Source organism: Chrysochloris asiatica, unplaced genomic scaffold (assembly GCF_000296735.1).
Source record: "Chrysochloris asiatica unplaced genomic scaffold, ChrAsi1.0 scaffold00200, whole genome shotgun sequence".
NCBI lineage: Eukaryota > Metazoa > Chordata > Mammalia > Afrosoricida > Chrysochloridae > Chrysochloris > Chrysochloris asiatica.
The window spans coordinates 5193872-5194198 of NW_006408718.1; positions in this window are offsets into that span (position 1 = coordinate 5193872).

Genomic DNA, 327 nt, shown 5'->3' on the forward strand with positions numbered 1-327 from the left:
AGTCGAGGTTTGAACTTTTTCTTCACTCCCCACTTCTTGGAAATGCTGAGCATGTTCTTCCTTTTTGTTTTCTGATTCCAGATCTTTGCACATTTTGTTCTAATATTTGCCTTTATCTTCTCAAGCTGTCTTCTCGAGCTAATCTTTGAAGTTTTCTGTTCAGCTCTTGTACCTCCTCATTTCTTCCATTTCCTTTAGCATCTCTACACTGGAAAGCAAGTTTTAGTGTCTCTTCTGACATCCATTTTCACCTTTTTCCTTCTTTCTTGTCTTCTTAATGACTTTTTGCTTTCTTCATGTATGATGTTCTTGATGTCATCTCACAAC